Source organism: Phyllostomus discolor, chromosome 4 (genome assembly GCF_004126475.2).
Source record: "Phyllostomus discolor isolate MPI-MPIP mPhyDis1 chromosome 4, mPhyDis1.pri.v3, whole genome shotgun sequence".
NCBI classification, from domain to species: Eukaryota; Metazoa; Chordata; class Mammalia; order Chiroptera; family Phyllostomidae; genus Phyllostomus; species Phyllostomus discolor.
In genome coordinates this window covers 38,461,827-38,474,856 of record NC_040906.2, presented here as the reverse complement: position 1 = coordinate 38,474,856, position 13,030 = coordinate 38,461,827, and the positions used below count along the sequence as shown (strand labels likewise).

The following is a 13,030-nucleotide window of genomic DNA, read 5'->3' as shown; positions in this document are numbered from 1 at the left end:
TTAATAACCTTCGAGGACCTCTGTATCCCCATCTACAAATAATCTGCTTCAGAGAATGGCTATATTAAATTAGAACATCTGTGAAATCACCCAGATATGCAGAACCTGACACGAAATTGTACACAGTAGATGTTCGCTGAATCACACACCATTCTTAAGTTCAGTGTTTGTCTGCTCTCACCCCATTTCTCCTAGGCTTCCAGAGAATCAGGATACTTATCTTGCAAAATATGTTAGTCCTATAGTAACCTTACTTTCATTTGTCTTTTCATGTAGTAAGCCAGCCTCAGGAGTAGGATATTTGTTTCACTATTTTTCCTTCTATTTTCACCTATAATTTCTCTTTGATTCACAGCTTTGGCTTGCCTTCCCAATACATCTTTGTATTCTTCTCACTAAACAAAGTGTGTAGAATAAATACTAATTGGATGGTAAAGACACTCTTAGTAACAGTGTTATGGAATTGAACTTATGACAGATTCTGAATACAGATGGTGTGAGCATTGTGGGATGTCACTGTTTCCTTGGTTGATGTGTACAGCATAAGGTATGCAGTACAAGAATAAAGCTAGAAAATTAAAATGGAGATTTCTGCTATAAATTTTCCAAATGAAAATCATTTCTGCTAATGTGAAGGATTGCAAAGGAATTCCCATTGCTATGCTAGGATTTGGAGTCTTGGAATTATGCCTGGAAATAATGCATTGGAAGGATTGTGGTGACTATGACCAAAATGAATTATTGCCACATTATTGGCAAATTCAGTGAGAAACTGGTTTCGCTTGAACTTGAAAGGAAGTAGAGGATGGCATTAGTTAAATGGTCTCTATTGAACTTGTTCATTTTTTTATTAACTCAGATATTTAGAAAGTTGTTTTGTTGCTGATTCTCTTCTATCTCCTTTTTTAATTGTATACATCTAGTTTCAGCTAATTCAATTTCTATAAGTCTAACCAATGTTGTAATATGTATGCCTTACATACAAATTGATGATTAATCTAAATAATATTCATAATACTCATGATACAAAAATGCCCAAAATATGTATTAGATTATCATAAACACAATTAGGAAATATATCTCAGTGATCTTGCACTGTATTTCTGGCATTATACCAGGTGATTTAGGATTTACAGAATATAACAAAAATAATTCTGGTTTCAATAGAGAAAGTTGGGACTTTCAGATTCACATTTATTTGTTGTCTACCATTTTTATATTAATATTTAAATATTTAATTGTTTATTGGTTTGTGGTGAGTAATATTAAAGCATTAAGCATGTACAATATAGTTAAATTATACACACATAGAGTTATATTATATTTTGAATCACTTTTAATCAGTATATTGAATTAGAGAAATAATAGTAACCTGGAGTAGCTAGATGAAGCAACTAGTTGGCTGTACAAATTTTATAGTGACTCCTTCAGCATCAACAAAGGAGTGTTTTTATGTGATCATTATATAAACATATACATATAATATATGGATATGGATATGCAATTATATTTTTTCCCTCAAGTGGTAAACTCAGTGCATCCTGTGGACTAAGATGAATTACCAACATTTTCTTTAACTGTCTTGAATTTGGAATGTTTTACTTATAAAAGAAATAGAAGATATTGGGACATGAGATTTCTTCTCTAAGCCAAAGATGTTTTCTGGGTAGTAGATGTATTTGAACTTACTGAGCTTTCATAAGGAATTACTCTTTCTTTGTCCAAAGGAGGGGACCCAGCGGAAACAAGGGCAGGGTTCCTCCACGTTTCAGGAGCCTCGACTTCACTACTCAAAACGGTGTTCAACTCCGTGTTAAGTACCGTTGGTCTCACAGGGGAACATTATCAAGCTTCAGCCTCATTTCTCCCTCTCAGTCCCTGATTTTTCCTAATCAAGTAAGGGGTTTTACCTTTACCATGTAGGAAATTACTGTTAGTAAATGACTCTATATGCTCATTAAAACTGCAAAATTTAGTGACTTGTTTTAGTTCAAAACAAAGCAGTACTAGTATCTAACCTGTTAACTTTGTATTTTGATTGGTGACTTCTCAATTTCAAATTTTTAAAGAACTAATTTTCTATTGAACATTTCTAACAATTTATGATCCAAAAAACATGATGTATTTCAGAGGAAAGACACATTGTTGTCTTACGTTACCTGGCCGACGCTGGCACAGCAGTGATCAAAAACATTCGCAACAGTTTAGTCATTTTTGTTGGGCTGCTGACTGAGCACGTTTGTGTCACGGTAAAGGAATGGTCAGCTGCGTATTGTCACATATGGTTTGCATTATGAGAACAGAATGCTAAAAGAAAAAAAAATGGAAACATGAGAAAACTCCAGATTTATTTCTCTAAAAAGCAAGTTTTGATTTCACCTTCACCAACACAGGACTTCTTGTTTTTATTTTTTTAATTTAATCTTTATTGTATTTTTTTGCCATTACCATTTAGTCTCCTTATAAGACAGGACTTCTTGATAATGGTGCATATATTGTATTTTTATGATTTATGTATTTTAACACAGGGTGATGTTAAGAACAGTATAGGAAATGGAGTCACCGAAGAACTTATATGCATGACCCATGGACATGAACTAAGGGGAGAGGATTGCTGGAGGCAACCAGGGTTACCAGGTGGAGGGGGGGGCTAAAGGGGAAAAATTGGGACAACTCTAACAGCATAATCAACAAAATACATTTTTAAAAATGTTAAAAAATAAAATTTATTCCTCTTTCTCCTAGTATACCTTAGAAGATATAATCATTTTCTATGATTTTGTAAGATGAGTTAAGTGGATAGTTTCCAGCACTTAAGTGATTGTACTTTGCCAATATTCCTATAATTTTTAAAAATGTGTGTTTTAATTTAGGCTTCTTGTCATTATTATTCTTAATATCAACACCATAATTGAAAACACAGTATTTGTAAAGTGCTTTTGCTCTGCACTGTGTCAAGGTCATTGGGAAATTTACCTCACCTTTTTTCCCAGTTTATTCTACTCTTTGCTATGTCTTCTAAGGTATACTAGGAGAAAGAGGAATAAATTTTATTTTTTAACATTTTTAAAAATATATTTTGTTGATTATGCTGTTAGAGTTGTCCCAATTTTTCCCCTTTAGCCCCCCTCCACCTGGTAACCCTGGTTGCCTCCAGCAATCCTCTCCCCTTAGTTCATGTCCATGGGTCATGCATGTAAGTTCTTCGGTGACTCCATTTCCTATACTGTTCTTAACATCACCCTGTCTATTCTGTACCTACCAATTTGTACTTTTTAATCCCTGAACTTTTTCCCTCATTCTCCCCATTCTCCTTCCCAACTGATAACCCTCCATCAGTGGTGTTTAATCCATGGCCCACTGGTGGCATGCGGCCCAGAATGGCTATGAATGTGGCCCAACACAAAATCGTAAATTTACTTAAGACTTTTTTTTTGCTCATCAGTTTTTGTTAGTGTTTGTGTATTTTATGTGTGGACCAAGGCACCCCTTCTTCCAGTGTGGCCCAGAGACACCAAAAGGTTGGACACCCCACCTCCAAGTGATTTCCATTATCTATGATTCTGTTCCTGTTCTGCTGGTTTGCTTAGTTTGTTTTTTAGATTCAATTGTTGATAGTTGTGAATTCATTGCCATTTTAATATTTATAGTTTTGGTCTTCTTTTTCTTAAATAAGTACTTTTAGTATTTCATGTAATAATGGCTTGATGATAATAAACTCCTTTAGCTTTCCCTTGTCTGGGAAGCACTTCATCTGCCCTTAAATTCTAAATAATAGCTTTGCTAGATACAGTAATCTAGATTGTAGGTCCTTGCTTTTCATGACTTTGAATACTTCCTGCCAGTCTCTTCTGCCTACAAAGTTTCTTTTGAGAAATCAGCTGAAAGTCTCATGTGCTCTGCTTTTCTGTTGCTGCTTTTAAGATTCTCTCTTTATCTTTAAACTATGGCATTTTTTAAAAAGATTTTATTTATTTTTAGAAAAAGGGGAAGGGAGGGAGAGATGGAGAGAAACAACAATATGTGTTGCCTCTCTTGCTCTCCCAAACAGGACCTGGCCCAGAACCCAGGCATATGCCCTGACTGGGAATCAAACTGGCATCCCTTTGGTCCACAGGCCAGCGCTCAGTCCACTGAGCCACACCAGTCAGGGCTAACCTTTGGCATTTTAATTATGATGTGTCTTGGTGTGGTCTTCTTTGTGTTCATCTTCTTAGGGCCTGTCTGTGCTACCTGGATTTGCGTGTCTATTTCCTTCACCAAATCAAGGAAGTTTTCTTTCATTATTTTTTCAACTAAGTTTTCTGTTTCTTGCTCTTTCTCTTCTCCTTCCAGAACCCCTATTATTTGAATGTGGGTACCTTTGAAGCTGTCCAGAGACACTTTAGCCTATGTTTGTTTCTTTGGATTATTTTTCATTCTTGCTGTTCTTACTGAATTTTTTTTCCATATGTTCCAAATCATTGACTCTCAGCTTCATCCACTCCATAGTTGGTTCCCTGTAAATTTTTCTTGATTACACCTAATATAACCTTCATTACTGCTTAGGTATTTTTTATGCTGTTGAAGTGTACCCACTGAGTTCCTTGAGCATCCTAGTAACCAATGTTTTGAACTTTGCATCTGATAGAATGCTTATCTCAATTTCGTTTAGTTATTTTTCTGGATCTTTTTTCTTTTCTTGTATTTGGACCATTATTTCTTTGTCTCCTCATTTTGGCAGCCTCCCTGTGTCTGTTTCTATGTATTTGGTAGAGCTGCTTTGACCCCCTATCTATTATAGAAAAGAGCACTGGTAATTTGGATGGGGCAGAGCCTTAGGTAACTGCCAGGGCGAGCAACCTGTGTGAATCAGGTTGATAGAGTTCCTGATATGATGTCACTGCTCTGTGGATCTGTTGCGGGGAAGGGATCAGAAAGGGGACAGTGCCTTTTCCTGGCCTCTGAGGGTTTATCCAGGAAGAAGGTGAACCCCAGTACTTGCCTGATACCAGACACTTCAGTTTCTCCCTGTATGTCACTGGTGCTCTTCTAGCAGCTACCCTGGTGTTGGAACCCTGATGTGATCTCATGATGAAGTTTCCAATCACCAGCTGCCCATAGTTGCAGCCTTCTGAAGCATCTGAATGGTTTCCACAGAGAAATATTCAACTTTAATGCAAAATTTGATGCAAGTTGCTTTACTCACTCAGTCATTTTGAATGTGATGGCCACACAGTACACATGCTCACTCAATAGCATCTACCACCCCCACTGACTAGTACAGTGAAGTCGTCATTGTTCATGCATGTGCATTCCAGTCCACTCTCTTTGGCTGCCAGGTTACATCATTGTTGAACTCATACCATTTTGTTATGCTAATATTGGGTTTTTCCCATACAGACCTTTTATGTTTAGAAATGTTAACACTAATAAATTAAAATTATCATTGCACTATAAAGTTATTTTACCCTTAAAATTATTTTAGATTTTTTTGCTACTTTTAACACTTCTAAAAAATTTTGACAAGAATATTTTTACATCGTTAGATCTGTGCTTTTATAAGAATCAGTACATATATAGGTTGGTAGATTTGACTCAATAACCCTATCTTTTAAAACTTTGAAGCCAAAATTAGGACTGATCAAAGATATAAATGGTCATCACAAATCCCAGAGTACTAGGAGCTTTGAGGCTTCTTTTGCTTAGCAAAGGCTAAATAATAACAATTTTTAAAAAGGTTTTTTAAATTTATTTTTAGAGAGAAGGGGAGGGAGAGAGACAGAGAGGGGGAAAAACATCACTGTGTAAGAGACACATCAATCAGTTGCCTCTCACACACCCCTTACTAGGGACCTCGCCCACAACCCAGAGACACGTGACCTGACTGGGTGTTGAACCTGTGGCCTTTCAGTTCACAGGCCAAAACTCAGTCCACTGTGCCATACCAACCAGGTCAATAACAATCATTGACATATTCCAAGACACACACAAGGACTATATGATTTGGATTATTGTTTTTTTCTCTCTGAATTACTTGCTGAAAGGAAAACATCACTTTTTACAACCTGATACCTCCATCTGTTTTTTAGTCCAAAGGAAAAAAGGAGATTACTGCACTAGTGGAATGGAGGTATAAACAAAAATTTTTCTGGCCAGAAGGTTTCCTTGAAGAAAGGGTTTGTTGAGCCAAATGCAAGACGGTAAAACGCCAGTTCATGGGGCATGTAGTCTAAACCACTAGCAACCCAGCTGGATGGAGTAGGCAATATGTCCACTATTCTGGAGTTGATGGGCTCTTTTGTACATTTTGTTTGGGGAAGGAAAGATGTATGTTGTTTTGAAATAATTGACATAGGCTACAGCTAAGCAGGTGAAAACAGGTGAAGCAAGGGCAGTTCCAGGATAGGTGGATAGTCTGTAAAGAAGAAATATTTACTACTTTTGATTGGTTGTTTGCAGGCAACAGTCCTGAAAGTTCATGCATGAGCAGGATGTGGTGGCATCTGGTCCTCCTTATAGAAGTTGATTAAAAGCTCCAACATACATTGTTAGTGAGCAGTTTATTGTTGGTTGGCCCCATAGCTATTAACTGGTAAGGACTCTTATCTCTTCCTCTCACTCTCTAGATTTCTGTAATTTAATTTAGGACATCTCATCAATTTTCTCTTGTCAGAGCCAGAGATATGAAAAAGAGAAAGGTCAGGGTTTCAAGGTTTTCGGTAGGAAAAAATCTGGATGAGAAATGTGAGGTTTGCTCATTGTAGGTGCACATGCCTGAGTGCCCTTGCGTCTTTCTCTTCCTGCTCTGTATCTGACGCTGCCGCTGGACTTTTAGCTCCTCAGCCGACTTACCCCTTCTGGAAGATCATGGTAAAAAATGTCTCATTGAAACTGGGTGAGAGGGTTTACTGGCGAAAAGATGGGGAAGTCCAAAACTTAACATATTTCATAGTACTAAAGTATAAAGGTAATCAGTTATTTTAGTTCCTGCTATTTGTGTTGAAATCCACACTAAGCACAAGGATACTAAAGTATATCTTTTCCTTTTGCCTCTTATTTTTAGAAGATCTTCAAAAAAACCTTCTTAGGTATAAATGTCCCGGTATGAGAAACATGATATATGAGAGTATGTATGTATGTGTATATTTTCCCCTTTGGTCATTAAATTACAAACAACTTTTCACACTATGATAATTTAAAAAGAATTCTAAAACAGTAAATTATAACTGAATATTCATGTTAATTACAATAAAACGATATGATAAGGAGAGGAAACAATTGTTTAATGTAATTTTCTAAGGCTAGACCAATTTCAAAGGTACATCTTGTTTCACTACATGGAATACAATTTATCAAGATACTTTTTTCCTTTTTTCTCTTTTTTTTAGTTGCCTGGAGAAACCTCAACTCTTGTTGATGACTCTGTACTGTTCTGCAGTTGAGTAGTTAATGTGGCTGGAGCAAACACACACCAATCCCACGACCTTGTCAGTCAGTCTCATTTTAGGTTTAGATTGCAGTCCTCATCACCTCACGGAAATTACCCAGAAGTTCACCTGCCTTGCCTCTTCAATTTGCTCCTTTGATTTAGGAGATTGTTTTCTGTCTCCCTTTCCTCTCCCCTCTCTTCACATCCTCCCATCTTCTTTTCTCTGATCCTCCCATCCCTTCGTGTTCCTCACGCAGAGCTAATTACCTATTTATTACTTATTGATACAAATACATGCAGTTAGAAGAGAAATTCCATATTTTCTCATCACTAAATCTACTGTACAAACAAGGCTTAAAAGCTCTGATGCCTCAGCCTTCCCTTTTGTTGTGATGAGTGAGCTCCGTCTCTTTGTATCTCAGGGCAGTCACTTCACTTGTGCCTTTGACCATATCTGTTTACGCCTGTTCAAGGAATTTGTTCCTGCATTTATCCTCTGTCTTTTCTGTGTCATCAATTTTCTCCTGTTAAAGTAATTTTCCATCTCCATAAACACATGTGCAGCAGTGCCCAATGAAAGGTCTGTTCCTTGAGTTTGTGTCACCCTTTGGTTTTGCCTTATTTCTTATTTCCACTTGTAGAAAAATTCCTCGTTTCTCTAGTTCTTGTCTCTTCTTCCTCACATATTATTCTCTCATGAACCAACACCAGTCAAGCTGTTCCAGCCCCTTCACCCTGAGAGTGCAATGCAAGAGTCACTCTCTTGCACCAATATTATTGCACCAATAATATTCATTTTTTGAAACTCATATCATTTCTCAAGCTTGCCCTTTGTAGACAAGTCAGTATTATTTCATCTTCTCTTAATGAAAACATTCTTCATTTGGATGTAGGTGTTCACACTTTCTTGGTTTTCATTTGACTTCAGGGGCTGTTCCTTAACCGTCTCCTGCCATGATCTTCTTATTCTGACTAATCTGTAAAGTTTGGCATGCCCTTGGTCTCAATCATTATTTTTCTACTTACACCTGCTTTCTAGCTGACCTCATGAACTATGCACTGGTTACTGCACAAATTATCTTCCTATTCGTATTCTACCTGATAGTCCAGATGCCTCTCCCCAAACAATTCACTCAATATCTCTTTTTCCATGTCTAGTAAGTATTTAAGAACTAACATATTTAAAACAGAAGTTTTGAATTCAACCTTTCAAACTTAGTTTTCCCCAAGTGTCCCCTTCTCAATAAATGGCACTTTACTCATTTAAAAAGAAAAGAGAAAATAGTGGATGGCCTTGAGTTCCCTCTCAATATCCATTCATCAGTTCTACTCGTCAGCTCGCCCTTTGAAATATAAATCAAATAATAATGCAAGGGGTCTGAGGACATTTCAGACTGGAACAAAGTAACCAAAATTTCAGGAACTTGGTGGCAAAAGTTAAAAGAGGTATCTACAGCTCTAATGATAATTAAGAGATGCAGTGAGGATGATGGTAATAATTGGGATTGAACTAGAACAAAGCATAAGTGTAGGGATGCGGAAGCTGTTCTGTTTCTCTGAGATAAGACAAAAGGAGAAGAGAATAGGCAAAGAGATTAATGACTGGGTGTTTGTATTTCAGTCTTAAAGGGGGCGATCACATTGCCTGTTTGACTAGTGGAGGCAGGAAAAAGTGGAGAATATTAAAGGGCTGGCATCAATCATCTCAGTGAAGTGGGAGGCAAGATTATCTCCCAGGATATAGCTTGACAAGAGCAGAAAATATTTGAAACAGCTGCTACGAGGTATCAGAGGACAAGGAATAAAAGGCACACTAAGTCTAGCAGCCTTAGTTGTACGGAAAGTATGATTTTCCTCTCTCAAATGAGTTTCTGTTTTCTCCTGTACTCAGGAGCAGGGGCTCTGACATTGCCCCATAAATGCACCACAAGACTCCACATACCTGGACGACTAAATAGAGAAGAATGGCAAGAGAATGCCAACCTTGTTCAAGATTTATGTATTGGTGGCAGGTGCAAAATATTGAAATAATCATTTTCCTTTATGCCATTCTTTCCCCCTTTCTTCCTCTTTATTAGTCAGTTGTTTAATGTACATATTTTTGTTTGTATTTATTCTTTTATAATTACTGTTATTTTGTATATGTGTTGCTTAATTTGTGGACTACCTTGTTTACCTTATTTGTTGTAGTTAGCATTGTGTCTAAGATTTATTCATGTTGTTATATGTACATTTAGTCATTATTTTAAAGGATTGTTCTACATAATATTCTATGGTATATCTATATCTATCTGTGTCTACATCTATATATCTATATCTACATCTGTGTCACATTTTGCTTCTTTCTTCTACTGGTGGTAGACAACCAGATTGCCTCCACCCCCTTACCTTCACACACAGGAATGAGATTCCTCGCATAAATCCTTTTGTGGATCTATGACAGTTCGTTTGGGATGAATATTCAGTAATGGAGTTTATGAGTTATAGGGTGTGTGAACATTCAATCTGCTTATCACTGTGGTTTGTTTTTCAAATGAACAAATTAAAATTAAAAGGATAACAGATTAAATGGAGTTTATCTGTTTAATCTTTGAAAAAAGAGTTTACCTATAAATCATACCCATTTTGCAATTTAGTCTATTTATGTTGCTTTTTACAATTGTAGTCATTATATTTTCCTACGAATATTTTCTCTTTCGTTCATTTACTAATGACTTCTTGTTCTTTCTCATTTACAAATGTCTTCTTCCTGTTGGTGATGAAATGCCCAAACCTGTAGAGAATTTTTGTAATAGTTTATTTGAACCCAGCTGATGACACATGCAGGAAGGTAAGATCCTAAATGCTCTAGAGAATATCAGCTTTGCAGCTTCTTTTCTGCATCTGAAGTTACGGAAAAAATTAAACTAGGAGGGGTTTGAATTACAAGATAGTTCATGAAATTATATGATCAATTTATTTAGAAAGTGTGTCAACCTAGATGCGCAGATACAATGGATGGGGCTTACTTATGGCAAAGATAAGTCTTTTACTAAAGAAGTTATATGCCTGGAACATGACCGCCCACCATGACCTGCTCAGTTAGGAATGTATGGTCACATCATCCTGTGAAGTTCCTTTCCATAGAACCCTTTTTATCCACATTCTTCTGTCCCTAGGTATATGCTATCTACATTTTCTTCTATTCTTAGAGTTTTGTTTCTGTGCAGAGTTTACCCTATATAAAGAACATTGCTCTATTCCTTATGTGTTCAATTTTTTCTTCATTTTTGGTTTTGAAATCATCACAGAGGTTGTTTGATATCAGTGGAACTTTTGTCTGAAAATATGCATGACTTTATCAAGTTGTTCACTAACTTAAGTTGTTTCAATAGATTTATTCCAATAGATGAACTATTTCTTATACCAGAGAATGATCATGACTATTATTGACTTGTTCATGTGTTCTTTGATGAAGAAGAGAATTGTCTTTATTTGCATAATTTATAATAATCCTGTGCCATATGTGTAATGATGTAAGATTATATTTTTAATTGAATTAGTGAACAACCTTAGAGCATTTCTTAACTCCCCCAAAAATCTCAAATTAATATTTTGTATTGAACATTTTCAACACATTTTGACAGCTAAGATATGTGCTCGTATTACCATAAATTGTATATTGTTTTAGAATATTTAATTTGTCTATTCATATTGTAGTTTAACACGTATTTACTGTAGGTATCAACTAGATGTTAAGGATGTAAAAATCAAAATTATTATTGATTTTAGAGAGAGACAGAAAGTGGGGAGAGAGACAGAGCAAGAGAGAAACAGAAACATCCATTTGTTGTTTCACTTATTTACACATTCATTGGTTGATTATTTTATGTGCCCTGACAGGGATGGAACCCACAACCCTTGCTATATTGGAATGATGCTCTAACCAACTGGACTACTTGGCCAGGGCAAGATAACAAAATTTTTAAAACCCATATTAAATTACTTTTCTAGGATATAGGACATTCTGTTTGCAATCCATTTGATGATGAAATGAAAGCATTTATTAGTGCAAGAGAATAAGCTCCATTTAAGTAGATATAGTGAATGAAAAATTTGCAAATTATTTCAGTGAAGTAAGTTGGGGTTAGTTGCCAGCAATCTTTCTGAATCTGACCAAATGGAGTGTCAAATACAGTAAAAAAACAAATATGGATGTAGGTAAGGAGAGACGTTATATGGAAAGATTACTGCAGTAAGGGGAGAGTGTGATTGCAATAGAGTGGTTTGCTCACCCTCTCAAAAGCTAACAAGGGCTTTCTTTTTATAAGGAGGAGTAAATAAGGCTACAAATAATAGGATATAGGAAGGTGGATGATTGAGGTGGTGTGATTAGGGACTACTGTAAAAACCTTTTGTCCTGACGTCAGCCTATTCTTAGGAAAGGCTCTAAAGGAAGGGTTGAGTCCTAAGCTGAGGGTGGGTCAAAATTCAGGAGCCTGGGGGAAGGAGAGAAGTTGAGCTCAAGTTTGGTAAAGTAAAGGTAGTTGCAGGTATTTCATCCAGATTGGTTACTCACACAGTTTAGCTAATTATTTATGAAGCAAATAATGGGAATTTGGAGGGTCTTTGTCTTGCTTCGTCCTAAGTAAACAAGGAGAGTGCCTTGAATCTTATCTAAGTCAAATGGGGAAGGGTGGTTCTTTGCAGTAAGCCATTTCCAGAACACAAAAGGGTGGGGGAATTTCCTTAACCTTTGTTATTTTCCAGGATCACAGAGCTCAATATTTTCAGGATGGAAGTAAAGATAAAGAGATTTCCCAGGAGAAATATTTTGGCAGCTATATGTGAAAGACTGGTAGAAATCCACAGGAAGACAGCCCCAGAATTAAAGCATACCATAGTCCCACTAAGGTTAAAAATAGGGCATGCATGATTGTAGTGGCAGAAACGGAACTCGTTCTTAGCTGTGGCTCAGCAGTATTGTGTGTGGGCAAGTGCAGTGGCTGCTAACAGCAAAGAGAGCGTGATATCCCAGTGTAAATATTTGGAAGCTTTGTTTTTAAAGATTAGATTTCCTGCCAGTCAGTTCCCTTCCAGTGAAACCATTCACATTGTGGGATGCTCTGAGTATCAAGGGAAAATATATGAGAAGTTCCTGCTGAGGACTCCTTTAAAAGCTGATAAAAGGAATAATCTCTCTCCGTTCTCTCTCTCTCTCTCTCTCTCTCCCCTTTCTCTCTCTCTCTCTCTCTCTCTCCTTCTGTCTGTCTCTCTCCCTGACTTGATGAAATAAAACTCTATCAAAACAAAAGTTTATAAAATGATTAAAATGGTAAATCTATGCACATTTATAATTACTGATTGTTAAAATTAAATGCAAGAAAAAGAACTGGGCTTACTGTACAAAATACCGATCTACAAACAGCAGACATTAAAGCAAGAGGTTTAAATTAAAAACAAAAATTGGTTTCAAGTGAAATACCCTAATAAAAAGCAGAAAATAAACTGAAATAAAATGTTTCATATTGTTTGTTGTGTAGATCAACTGAATTTTCAAACAATAAACATGTTACAAATTTTAGTCTTTAAGCCCATGAAGCCTTGAGTCTTAGACTCTTGACAGCTTTAATTGAGCAG

General features: G+C 36.4%; 1 protein-coding gene across 6 annotated transcripts in view; it reads left to right on the top strand.

Annotated features, from left to right (window-relative positions):
• Positions 1-13,030, top strand: part of GULP1 (GULP PTB domain containing engulfment adaptor 1) — a 218,146-nt gene that overhangs the window by 104,730 nt on the left and 100,386 nt on the right. Inside the window, exon 1 of one of the 6 annotated variants that reach the window (XM_036023192.1) lies at positions 1,730-1,896. The exons of the other annotated variants lie outside the window; for them this stretch is intronic. The gene's annotated coding sequence lies outside the window, so the exon portion shown is untranslated. Of the gene's footprint in view, positions 1-1,729; positions 1,897-13,030 lie in introns of those variants that run through there. 6 annotated transcript variants of the gene reach the window in all.